Genomic DNA, 13,831 nt, shown 5'->3' with positions numbered 1-13,831 from the left:
ACCATGGAGCCCTCATCTTCTGGGCCAAAGGGGGTGGGGGAGCCACTCTGGCTGCTCCTCTCTCCCTTTTGCACCAGCAGGGCTAATGAATTAATTAGCCTTTTAGCTCCCTTCACCCCATCCCGATCTATCACTGCTCCCAGTCAGATGTGGTCTGGGGAAACTAATTGGAGTTGCAGTGATCAGAGGGCTGGCTCAGCTGCTGCTCCCAGCGCTCTCTCATAGATTTGAATACCTAGTTCCCTTGGGCTCCTTTGAAAACCTCAGCCAGGGGTGAAAGTAACACAGAAGACTCACCGGTACGGAGGCCCGGCTCCAGGCCCTGGAAGGGGCGGGGCCTTGGGCGGAAGGGGTGGGGCTGGGGTCAGCATCTCTCAGCCAGGCCATCCACGCTGCCTGGCCTATGCTGCCCGGGGCTCCGGCGGTGATTTAAAAGGGCCTGGGGCTTCAGCTGCTGCGGCAGCCCTTTTAAATCAGATGCCCCTTTTACCTGCCCCATCGGTGGCCCTGCTGTGGGGTCCTTATTGGCAGGACCACCAATAGGGGCGGGGAGGGGGCAAAAGGGGCAGCAACGTTAAAGTGCTGCCATGGCTGCGTATGGGCTGGTACGGGTGGCCACTCTTACCGGTATGCCGTACCAGCCTACATTCACCCCGACCTCAGCCCTAATCCATCGATATCCCAGGGCTCAGAGGTGGCGAAAAATGATTATCCCTCTTTAATAGATAGAAAACTAAGGCATAGAAGGTGAAGTAACTTGCCCAGCATCTCATGAGAAGAAAGTGGAGCAGAGCCTCAGATATCTGAGTGATAGTCCTATGCCCTATCTTCTGCTCTGGAAAGGCATTTAAGCTCATGTTATACTGTGCGTCTGGGTGGGTCATCAGCAGTAGGGATTGAACCTGGGATATGCAGACTGAAGAACTTCAAAAAGATCTCACAAAACTAAGTGATTGGGCAACAAAATGGCAAATGAAATTTTATGTGGATAAATGTAAAGTAATTCACCTTGGAAAAAATAACCCCAACTATACATACAGTATGATGGGGGCTAATTTAGCTACAACTAATCAGGAAAGAGATCTTGGAGTTATTGTGGATAGTTCTCTGAAGATGTCCACGAAGTGTGCAGTGGCAGTCAAAAAAAGCACACAGGATGTTAGGAATAATTAAAAAAGGGATAGAGAATAAGATGGAGAATATCTTATTGCCCTTATAAAAATCCATGGTACGCCCACATATTGAATACAGATGTGGTCTCCTCATCTCAAAAAAGATATACTGGCATTAGAAAAGGTTCAGAGAAGGGCAACCAAAATGATTAGGGGTTTGGAACAGGTCCCATATGAGGAGAGATTAAAGAGGCTAGGACTTCTCAGCTTGGAAAAGAGGAGACTAAGGGGGGATATGATAGAGGTATATCATATCATCATGAGTGGTGTGGAGAAAGTGAATAAGGAAAAGTTATTTACTTGTTCCCATAATATAAGAACTAGGGGCCACCAAATGAAATGAATGGGCAGCAGGTTTAAAACAAATAAAAGGAAGTTCTTCACACAGCGCACAATCAACCTGTGAAACTCCTTGCCTGAGGAGGTTGTGAAGGCTAGGACTATAACAGGGTTTAAAAGAGAACTAGATTAATTAATGGAGGTTAATTCCATTAAAGGCTATTAGCTAGGATGGGTAAGGAATGATGTCCCTAGCCTCTGTTTGTCAGAAGGTGGAGATGGATGGCAGGAGAGAGATCACTTGATCATTACCTGTTATGTTCACTCCCTCTGGAGCACCTGGCATTGGCCACTGAGCTGGATGGACCTTTGGTCTGACCCAGTATGGCCATTCTTATGTTCTTCTGATGTTTTGCTCTTAAAGCACGAGCCGCTACTGCTTGAGCTAAAAGATCTACCTTATCCCGTTGACTTCAGTGGAATGAACTGCTATGTCTAGAACACAAGGATGTGTGCTGGTGGGTTATATGGAGGGGTTGCATTCTGAAACCCACTTGGTATTGTGGGTTTTGTTTTTTAATTAAACATACCAACTTTCTGATCAAAAAGATCACTCTGAAGTGACCACTCATTCTCAGACAAAACTTTAAAAATTTCTCTGCAGTTGAGTCCATGTGTCTGCTTCTAAACCTCTTCTGCTGGAAAGACATCCATGCGTACAGGCATTGCTGTAAATAACAATGTTTCAAACACTACAGCTCCCAGTCATTTTAAATATAGTCCTGGAGTAGAGATAACAAACATGAAGCTGGCTGCCCTAATACAAGAAAAGAAGGTGTAAAGACATCAGCAAAAGCCAAACCAGGAAACCCTGCCACCTTAAGGCACCGTAAACTGAGAGCAATAAATCAAACTGAAACACATATTTCATTGTGAACTGAACACCACGAAGTCTGACGTTTCTACAGGCAAGGCACAAATATCATTTTACCTTCAGAAAACAACCACTTTTAAAAGCTTCAGTAGAAACAGCGCACAAAAGAGCAAATTAATGATGGGCATACCCAGTCTGACGGAATTTTGTGGGTCCTGCTACGGTCCTGCTTTTGCTGAACATCAATCCAGTGCCGCTCCCCATTGCTATGCCAATGGTACTAAGTCCAGTAACTATGTGATAGCTACATTAAGCTGCCAGTCTTGACCCGATTCTGCTGCAGCTATATAAGCAAATATACTATCAGACCCTGCTGATCTTATTGCTGTTTGGGCTCTTTGTTTCATTTTGCTTGGTGAGTGTGTTTCTACAGCTTAGTTCTTTTAGCATCTCTGAAACTTTTCTTTAGTATACAAGCCCAAGGATCTCTTTACTGCCCACATTCTAACCCACTAAGGGCTTCGTTAGCAACTTGCCAGACAACCCAAGCCTATGCTTGAGGAAGAAGATTGCAGCTGCTTTCATCTTCAGTATAGCGGTAGGGCCCATGGCCACTAATGTTCTCCCCGCACCACTTTTTTATAATAGTAATTCTTTTTACATCTCAAAGCTCTCCCGACACTTTGTCATGGTGGTTAAGTATTATCTCCTTTAGAGAGAGGGAACCTAAGGTGCGTGGAGGATAAGTGACTCACCCACGTTTGCAGAGAAAGTGATTGGGAAGAGAATGCAAGTCTCCTGACTCCCAGTTGCCTGCTTTAGCCATTGCAATGCATTCTCTCCACAGTGCATATTTAGAATGCCATGGGCCACAGCTGCACTTTGGGGGCCCAGCTACACTAGATGAAGCTGAAGCTGGAGAAGATAAACAGGACTTCTATTTGGTCTTATATCTAGCCATAAAGCCTGATTCCGCCCTGCCTGGTGCAGCCATGGGAACAGCAATGTGAGTGAGGGGAGAGGTTTGGAAGCATTTCAGGCCCACTTTGCACACAAGGGCCAGAGGAGACTCAGGCCCATGGAGTAAAAAAGACATGAGGGTAAACGAGAAAATAAGGGCAAACTGAAGGAGAGGGCAATGGAAAGGTTGAGGAGAGAGAGCTGAGCCAGTAGTGAGGGAACTGGGGGAGATGAGGGCCAAGAATGAGCGCGAAGACAAAGAGGGAAGCAAACAGAAAGCTATTGTGTGTGTATGGTACATTTTTGTGAGGGAAAAGCGAGAGCAGGTTGGATGCTAAGCATTGAGTCGGTTGTTCCTACAGTAGGTCTTGAGCAAGAGGATGCTGCTTGTTTAAAAAAGAGCCTTATCACAAACAGGCAAACGATATTTGTAAGAATGTTTTAATGGTGTTTGTGTCTGATAGGAACTGTAAGAATGAAATTGGGGTCTAGGGTTATTGGTGCGTGATTGCTGGTGTTGTTAAAAGTCGCTTCAGGTACTACATCTGCTGCTGACAGCACATTTTTATTAGTGTGGCAAATATGAATGTTAAAGGAAAAAATCATGCTGTTCTCAATCAAAACACACTTTAAGAAAAGAAAAAAAGCAAATTTTAGCCAAAAGAATAGTTGAAAGAAACTAACAAAAATTTTAAAAAGCAAAACTCTAAAACTGTCACTTTAATTAAAAGAGAATCTTTTCTAGTTTACATACATACCATAATGATGTGAGCATATGTATGTGGTGAGTTAGATAACTAGATATATTAACCTTTATAGTGCAGTATTTTTAAAACATCCATGAATAGCCACATTGTTTCATAGTTTGTGTACCTTGCAGCAAAGGTATATTTCACAAGTTAGCAGGGGAGGGAGGGTAGCTGACAGAGGGGAAGTAGCTATGAAATATATTATACCACAGCAGAACTCCAGCCATAGTTGTACCTTGTAAAATTGTGGTAACATTCATTAGGCATCTCATCATATTAAGGTTGCTGTAGGCAGCATGAACACACACACAGGAGTCTGCCACACTTCTGTGGTGCATACTCCTAATGTTTCAGTAGCTTGGGAGGAACACAGAGGCCATCTGCATTTGGCCCCTGATCCTTCAAAGGCTTAAGCACATGCTTAATTAAATACATGATAAATCAATGAGATTACTCAAGTGCTTAATGTTAAGCATGCAAATACATTTTTGCAGAACCAAGGCCTTAGCAGGCATGTTGCGTGGGGTGGATGTGTATCTATGAAGTCAATGAGAATACTGCCATGGGCAGGGTGAGCTGCCTTTAGCTCTGTGCAATCCATGTAAGACTGGACCTGGCCTTGCTGGTATTGTGTATAAAACAGCAAATGTAAATGTTTCTCAAATGTAAGGACAGCTAGGAAGAAATAATTGCTTAAATACATATTTTTTTCTTCATAACAAGTGTGTGTGTGTGTGAGAGAGAGAGAGAGGTAGGTGGGGAGTTCTGAGTCATATGATTCTTTCCTTATCCATTAAAAGAGGATTTAAAATCTGCTCCATCCTTACCAAGGGCTGATGTTAAAAAAGCAGGGCACTTTCTTTCCAAAATTGATTGCTATGTCAAAAATCTAACCTTGAATTTCATGCTCCCAGTGTTTTGCTTTAACACAAGCCTTTGTGACTTTTAAATCCAGAATATGTTTGTAAAACCCATTCCCAGCTGTGGATAGGCCAGCGTTAATTCAGCAGGTCTAATCTTGCATTACTTTATGTAGAACAAATAGGATGTTTTTCCTCACTCTCTCTCTCTCACACACACGGAAAAGATGTTTTCTGTCCTTATGGCAACAAAACTAGTTTCCATCAAGCCAATTAATGACTGGGAGGTAATGTTCAGTGTGTATACCAGTGGCTGCCAGCTGACTGGCAAGCTGGAGGCATTGCCTAGATCTTAGCACAAGTCATCAGGTGGCAAATTCACCAAGGAGTGTACCAGCTGTTTAACTTCATTACAATTTATCATTATGTCTGCCTTCTTCTTTATTTCTACATTTAACCACCTAATATCATTTTTATCAGCTTGTCAAAATGTGGGAGAGCGCGATGGGGAATTCATTTAATCTCTACACAAAGCATCTCTCTTTTGGTAAAAATATTACGGCAAGTTTATATTCTCCCTGCTTTGAAAAATAAGATACAACTGAATTAAGGCTTAAGTAGGGATCAAAACACATCCAATTAGTATTAGCACTTACACATAAAAGCCGGGTAGCAGTCTTCAGTGCAAAATACTATGCTGAGGTGTTTAATGTGCATAATGCAAAAGATGACTGATATAGCAGAGGTTGCTTGTACTTGAGAAATTGCTTAGGAAAGCCCCTTCTATTTTTGTTAGTCTCACAAGTTCTGTCACATATTATGAGACAATTGATCACAAGTTCCCCAAACGTCTTGCACTGTTTGATCACACATCAAGACAAATAGTTCTTTGGACCTTAAAACATGGCCATCAAAAATGGGGGGGGACCCATATTCTCATTCCTTAGGCTCTAGCTCAGGGGTTCAAAAGCTTCATTGCACTGCCCCCCCCCCCGCCTTCTGACAACAAAAATTACTACAGGACCCCAGTAAGGGGGGGACTGAAGCCTGACCCTGCCCAAGCCCCACCATCCCAGTGGGGGATGGGGGGCAAAAGCCCCACTGCCCCATGCTGGGTGTGCCAAAGCCAGAGCCCAACGGCTTCAGCCCCAGGCAGAGGGCCTGTAACCTTAGCCCCTCCGCCCAGGGCTGAAGCCCTCGGGCTTGGGCTTTAGCTATGGCCATGGGCCCCAGCAACTCTAAGCCAGCCCTGGTGACCCCATTAAAATGGGGTCACAACCCACTTTGGGGTCCTGAGCCACAGTTTGAGAACTGCTGCTCTAGCTCATTATGGTCTCACAAGAGATGGATGGTCTGACAATGGTGTTTAAATGGGCTTTTTGCCTCACTTAAGTAAGCCAATATTAGCAGGTCTGAAAATCCAAATTCCAGCACATTAAAAGTTTTTCATGTATACCATGCACTGGGGAGTCCATGCACTGTAGCTAAACAGATTAATGTACATACGTTTATCTAGTGAGAGGTAGTACACAAAAGGTGCGGCCATCATTACACACAAGCAGGGACGGCTCTAGGAATTGCGCCTCCCCAAGCAGGGCGGCACGCCGCGAGGGGTGCTCTGGCAGTCGCCGGTCCCGCAGCTCCAGTGGACCTCCTGCAGACGTGCCTGCGGAGGGTCCGCTGGTCCTGCGGCTCTGGTGGACCTCCCGCAGGCACGCCTGTGGATGCTCCACCGAAGCCGCGGGACCAGCGGACCCTCTGCAGGCATGCCTGCGGGAGGTCTGCCAAAGCCGCCTGCCGTGGCACGCCGCCCCAAGCACGCGCTTGGCGCGCTGGGGTCTGGAGCCGGCCCTGCACACAAGGTAACTGAAATCCTTGGATCCAAAAAGACTGTGCTGTGACTATGTAGTACTGCATAGGAAACATGCCACATTCCAAAATCTGAGATGATACATGCAGTATAAAAGGGTTATCGAATAGTTTGGAATGGAACAAGAAATTACATTAACACAGCAACAGATAACAGGGTGATCTTAAAAGGACAGCATGTCTGAGTACCCAAAAAATTATTTCATAGCACTAACTGAAAGGATTATGCAACTTGCATGGTGGGAAGAGCATACTAATTATATTCTCTCCATCCTTTCCTCCTCCAGCCAATGTTATCCCCTCCTCTAAGTGGCTGTAATTCAAAACCTTAACTCTGTCCAAGAAGATCAGCAAGAGTTCCACAGGCAATCCCTCCCCTTCCCCCCCCCGTCTATGATATCTCCCCTACAGGACTCTGAGGGACTGATGCTGTGTTGATTGTTCTCCAAATGACTGCATCTCTGTAACTTGCTTTAGTATTGCAAGAACTCAGTCTGCTCCTGACCTTCTCAGATCTCTCAGCTGGCAGTACTCCACCAGGCCATCAAAGTGGATGTTGTAACCTTTTAAAAAAATGTTGTTAATGTAGGTTAAAATCACAGATGCATTTTAGGTTTGATTTCTCTTTCAGAAATTCCTAATTACACTACACATTGGAAAGGCCTGGCCTGGCTCAGAGCCATTCTGATGGATGTCGTGTTGCTAAACAAGATGGGCTTAGAAATATGCCTGGATGTTTTCTTTTTTATTCCAAGCAAATACAAGCTGTAGATTAACATTTGGCTGACCCCAATGTCAATTGCTAAATGTAATGTTTAGAACAGTGTAACACCCTGATACTCTGTAGTTCCCCCACAATGGAACATGTTTTCAAACATCTCTCCAAGTTGTACAAACAGTGGGCGCTGCTACAACATGAGGGTGACCTACTGCCCAGCAGAATAACAGCATCCAAACACACCGCCAGCTGGCCTGGCATTCTCTTATTTCCAATACAGTTATGTGGGTAATAGTGTGATGCTCATGTATCTGGCTATTCACTCTTATAAAGTATTTTTAATCAACTACATAAATGATACCAAAGTTTGTATGATATACTGCCCAGAAAACATTTTGATGAACAATGAAGTCAATGCCAAAAACCGTGTAAGCAAGCAATAGAGTCAAATCATGTGAGAGAAAATTAAATTTTCATGTATCGTAAATGAAATATACATTAGGGACTCTCTCCAGTGACCTCCAGATTCTGTAATTTCTGGATTGGATCTTAAGAACTAAATCATGTAGCCACAATACCCAGTGACACATATATAGACGGTATTGCCTTGGTCCGGGCCTGCAACAGTAAACAAATGGAACTAGTTTTGGAGAACTGCTATTGACAGTAAAATTCTAATTTTACTCCAGCTCCCTGAACAGATGTACCTCAGAGTCCATAGACTGCAATACTTAACTGCAGCTACTCAGCTGTGACCTTCAGCCTCAGGCTCACTGCAATAAAATTTTCATGCAACCATATGGAAGAATATTTTAATAGAGATTTACTGTCAGTAACTGTCCCAAAGGAGCAAATAAGGAAGCTGTAACATATTGCGTACAGTAAATCAAGGGGACTTCAATGGAAAAAGGAAACCTCCCCGAGGCAAGCATCTTTAAAATTACAGGCAACACTTTGTACAAATATGTGTATAAAGGACTAGATATGCACTCAGCTAAGCAGCTCAAAATGGTTTTGATTTGAACGTCTCTTTATTAGAATTTATTTATTGTATTTTGTAACGGGTAATAGGGGGGTCATCTTGCTGGGCTTGCCAGCAACTGCTATGCAAGTCTGCGTCCACCTTACATAATGCAAAACAGAGGCGAGCTTACGTGGAGAGACAGAGAGCTGGCTAGATCATTTCACAGAGCTGGTTGCATTGCACAGCAAACACAGTTGCAGTGATGCTGTTTTGGTATCTCTCGCCAGATCAGAGGATTTTGGGGGAGCAGTTATTATTGCAATTCTGTTATCACATCTCCCTGCAGCAGAGCTAGACTGGCAGTGGAGGGAGGAATTCCAATAGGACTATGAAGAGCCACAGTAGAAACTGGGGAACAAAAAAATCTGTAGCTTTAGAAACAGACCAGGCCTACTCTCTATGGGAGGGCCTGCATGGAGAACCATGTGGGTGGACTGAAATCAATGGAGCTCTTTCCAAGGGCGGAGGTCTGGCCATGTGAAGCTCTGTGCCAGGCCTAAAAGTGAAAATCTATTGCATCTTGCAGCATTTTAGAGTCAACCCTTTATAGTTTCACCATTTGTTACCACCTTCTCAACTGTCATATCAAGGGTATTTCTACAATCAGGTATTTGTTTCTTGACGGTAAACTCGATGACAAATTCCCCTCCCCCTTACACACATACATTCTTCATTCCTCTAGCAAAGCTTATAATACAATGGGGCAAAATGCGTCAGGAATAAATAGGTTAAACATTGAGAGGTAATACTGGGCTATCCTTCATAGCATATGGTATTATGCATAAGGTAAAGGTCAGAGTATCTGACAACAAATAGATGTGGGGAGGTTGTATGCGCTGATTCATGATGTACATACTGCAAGACAAAAGAAAAAACACAGCAACAAACAGAAAGTCAAAGTATCCAAATGCACTTACTAGCCCATCCTGCACAAATACATTTTGATTAAACACGTGTGTTGTCACATTTAACTAACAATGAAACAATTGTCAAATATGATTAATGTATCAAAAGAATTTCATTCATAGATGCAATGGTTGTGGTTACCATGATAACCAGGTAACACACACAAATCCATGTGGGATCATGTTGTCAAACAAATAAATGTCTTATAAGGCTGCAGATCAAAACCTGCACGGAGCAAGTGTCGTGTTACAAGGAGAAAGGAGATCACAGCTGTGAAAAGGAAGGGCGATTTGGAGATCGTTTCTGGTTGCAGTTTCCTACAGAAGCTCAAATGACATCAATTTTATCATCTGGGGGCTGTTTTTGTTATTTCTGAATTTGTATCTATGATATCATCATTTGTCTGACTTCAAAACTATAGAGGGATCCAAAACCACATAACCCCAAATCCACATATTCAGGAAATATATAGATCCAGATCGTGATCTGAACAGCTGCTGATCCTTCTTTACTCTGAAATGAAATAGGAACAAATATGTTGAGGGCAAAGAAATACAGAGTAAATTCATCTTAATCAGATGCACCAGTGAATGATCTGAGGCCCTGATTCTGCAAAGCATAAGTACCCTTGCCTAACTTTAAGAACATGAGGTGTTCCATTGATTTGAAAAGGGATGCAAACAATAATTGTAAACATGCAAAGTACTTAAAGTTAAACATGTGCTTAAAGTTAAACATGTACTGAAGTCCTTTGGCTAATTAGAGCCCCATAGAAGAGTCCATTATTAAACCAATAACAATTTAAAAAAATTCAAAATAAAAAATTCAATTCCATATGGAATCAAAATATAAGAATAAAAGTGTTATTAGCTGCGTTTTATGTTTAAATCATCTTTAGCAGGGCAAATTCTGTGTGAAAATACACCAGGGCTTAGACCCCAACTCCTACACCAGCAATATTCACATCATTACGTACCCCTTAACCACAGCTGAATGCCTCCCCAGTAAACAACATTTTTGCAAATACTATCCCAATAAAGAAGCAGTCATTCCCATTCAGTATCACCTAGCTAAATCTGTTCCTGGGAGACATTCCAGTTAAGTGGATTCCCTGATAAAACAATTCTTCATTAAGCGGAATGTATACTATTACTGGTGCTGACTGAATATTTTCTTTCTAAACATATTTTAGACCCAAATTTGTCTTCCCCATCCCCCTAAAAAAAGATTTTCATGGCAAAAATTTTAAAAAGCAGAGGGTTTTTTTAATTAAAAAAATCCAAAACAAATACAAACAATTTTTGGTTTTCACAAAACTAACATTTTTGTTTTTCAATTTTGAAAAACAAAAATATATTACTTTACATGTTTACAGTTATTGTTTGCATCCCTTTTCCCTCCTTTCCTCATTCCCTTTTTTTCCCTCCAGTGGCAAAATGAAAAAAGTAGGGAAATATAAAAAAAGAGAAGAGAAGGGAAAAAAAAAGGGTATCAAACTAAAAAAAAGCCCCAAAAAACGCTTTCAGCATTTTCACTGAAAAATTAGACAATTTCAAGGCAAATGAAATTTTCTCAAAAGTTTGTGCAAAATATACATCCTGTTCTTTGACATATCCCTATATACAGGCAACATGTTCCGCTATTCAGATGAAGGCAGTTTTTCAAACACTTAACTCTGCTAGCCAATAAACGGCAGGCAATGCCACCACCCCACTTCCTATTTGTCCTTCCTTATCCCAGTCAGGGCATCACACACCTCCATGAGAAGTAGGGTGAGAGCAAGCCCTGCTCTCCTTGAACAGAGGGATTGCAAGCCTTCTTGGCTTTTAACCAGTTTGCACAACAAGAGCACTCCCCCCACACAGTGCATGCGCCTAACGGGTGAGGCAGGCAGTCCCAAGGAATTCAGCATACCCATGGGCGGCATGTAATTCCCGCATTTGGGGACTCTGGGCATAAGCACTGGAAGTTCCCTAGAAGTGGGGCGCCACTGGCACCTGAACCGTGGCCCTTCCCCCTGCTCCACCCCCACTTCACCCCAGGCCCTGTTCCCGCTCGTCCCCCTCCCCTGAACCCCTGCACCCACTGCTCATGCCTCTTCCTGCCTCCCCTGAGTGCCCCCCACCCGCCATTCGTGCCTGTTCACCCCTCCCAAGGTCCCCTGCCTGCTGTTCATGCCTCTTTTCCCCCCCCCCCAAAACCCCCCCATGCCACTCATGCCTCTCCACCCTCCCTGTGGAACTCTGTGCAAGTCCAAATCGGGGGCGGGGGGGCATTTGCTGCCCTCAGGCACTCCTAATTGCCTCCTGCTGCTTACCAGAACCCCTGATAGGCTCTGGGCCAGGTGGAGGTGGCAGGGGATCCTCCTGGCCATTGCCTGCCTGGCTTAGCTGGCACCAGCCCTGAGGACAGCATGGTGCCTGCCACACATTGAGTGATCCAGTCCTGCAGCAGCTTGGAAGGGAGGGAATGTCGCACCCACTGCACAGAGCATAAAGCTGGTGTCTTATCTAGCCCTTCCACTTTTAAAAGTGATGGGGAGAGGGCCCTGCTCCCCCCCATTCTGGCACCCCTTCAATGAGTTGCTCCAGAGTCCAGCATCAGCACAGCAGGAGAACGGGCCACAGGGGAAGAGCAGGATGTGGGAGCAGGGCCTAAGGGTGGGCCCATGGCCCAGGTGCCCTTTCGGCATCAGCACTTCAAAGACAGCAGGTCAGCAGCATGCCTCCAAAGGGAGGTGCATCGCATCCTGTTTGGGGAGGCTTAGCCTCCCCTGGCCGCTTATACCCACCGCCCCACGAACATGCCATAGGGCTCCCTCTGGCAACAGGATCCAATTATTTTATATAAAATGGATGGTGGGTATAAGAGGCCAGGTGAGGCTAAGCCTCCACAAACAGAATGTGTGTGTATATATTTTATTTTGCCAACGTGAGCCCCAAATCTAGCTGAATTTGAGGAATCCAGTGAAAGGAATCTTGAAAAAATTTAAATTTCAACAACTCTAGATGAAACTGGGTGAAAGACTGTACACAAAGAGTAGTGATCAGTGGGTCACTGTCAGATGGGAGGACAAAGCTAGTGAGATCCCACAGGGGACTGTCCTGGATCTGATACTGGTCAATATTTTCATTAATGACTTGGATAATGGAGTGGAGCGTATGCTCATAACATTTGTAGATGACACTGAGCTGGAAGGGGTTGCAAGGACAGGATTAGAATTAAAAACAACCTTGGCGAATTGGTCTGAAATCAACAAGATGAAATTCAGTAAAGTGACTTGAGGAAAAATCAAATGCACAAATATAAAATGGGGCATAACTAGTTAGGCAGTAGTACTGCTGAAAAGGATCTGGGGGTTATAGTGGATCACTAATTGAATATAAGCCAACAATGTGATGCAGTTGCAGAAAAGACTACTATCATTCTGGGGTATATTAACAAGAGTGTTGTACAGCTGGAATACTGTGCCCTGTTTTGGGCACTGCACTTTAAAAAAGATGTGGCTAAACTGGAGGAAGTCCAGAGGAGAGCAACAAAAAAATGACAAAAGCTTTGGAAAACCTGACCTATGAGGAAAGGTTAACAAAACTGGGTGGGCATGTTTAGTCTTGAACAAAGAAAACTAAGAAAGGACCTGAAACCAGTTAAGGGCTGTAATAAAGAAGAGGATGATGAATTGCTCGCCCTGTCCACTGGAGGAAGAACAAGAAGTAATTAACTTAATCTGGAGAAGGGAGATTTTGGTTAGATATTAGGAAAAACTTTCAAACTATAAGGATAATTAAGCCCCGGAATAGATTACCAGGGGAATTTCTGGAATATCCATCATTGTATAATTTGTTCTTAAAAACCTCCAAACACCTGTCAAGGATGGTCTAGGTCCTGCAGGGGGTGGGGGGTGAAGTAGAGGACTTCTTGAGGTCCCTTCCAGCCCTACATCTCTATGATTATGTCTGAAAGAGCCTAGAAGGAGTATTAAAGAAGTTTTCATTTCGTGAGCCATTGTTGACAGAGGTCTTTTGAGGGGAGACAAATCTCTCTGAGTCTCTGAGCATTGCAAAGATCGTCTATACCTCGTTCAGTACCATTTAATCACCTGCAAACATCCCAATTACCGAAAGCAGAATTACCATCCCAATTAAGCAGCAGTCCTTGCAACTCAATGTTATTAGGCTTAATTTGGTTCCTTGGGAAGCATCCTGATTAAGTTGATTACCTGATTAAGTGAAGAGTCCTGTATATGACAAGCCTGCTGCCGCACTGTCTTACACCAGTTCTACTAGTTGATTTGAGTAGTGTTGCAACAGCACAGAAATGGAGTAATGCCAGGGTGAATCAGGCCCATTGCACTTAGTGATCCTGGATAAAGTTTGCAAAACAGCTTCTCTTTTTTAATAGAAAGTTATTGGGTCAATAT

This window comes from Mauremys reevesii, linkage group 3 (assembly GCF_016161935.1).
Source record: "Mauremys reevesii isolate NIE-2019 linkage group 3, ASM1616193v1, whole genome shotgun sequence".
NCBI lineage: Eukaryota > Metazoa > Chordata > Testudines > Geoemydidae > Mauremys > Mauremys reevesii.
This window is presented reverse-complemented; position numbering follows the sequence as displayed.